The sequence below is a fragment of the Myotis brandtii genome, unplaced genomic scaffold (genome assembly GCF_000412655.1).
Source record: "Myotis brandtii unplaced genomic scaffold, ASM41265v1 scaffold160, whole genome shotgun sequence".
In the NCBI taxonomy this organism is placed as follows: Eukaryota; Metazoa; Chordata; class Mammalia; order Chiroptera; family Vespertilionidae; genus Myotis; species Myotis brandtii.
In genome coordinates this window covers 1,203,970-1,204,243 of record NW_005355833.1, presented here as the reverse complement: position 1 = coordinate 1,204,243, position 274 = coordinate 1,203,970, and positions in this window count along the sequence as shown.

The window sequence follows — 274 nt, the reverse complement described above, 5'->3', positions numbered from 1 at the left end:
GTGGCAGAAGAAAGTTTGGGTTTCCGCACGGGCTGGCTGTTTGGGTGCCGCCTCCAGGAAGGAAAGTCCAACCCCCAGCCAAACTTTGCTCGCCTCGGTCGCTTTGAGGCGCAGATTCCCCCGCCTTGGCAGCCTCGCCTCCCCGCTGCCCTACTCTTTCACCGCTCGCTCGCTCGCTCCCGGAGCCGGTCTAGGCCGTGCGCCGCGCTCCCGCTCCCGCCCGTTCCCAGTCTGTGTTTCATGCAAATCCGTGTGCAGCGCCCTTTCCAAGCGC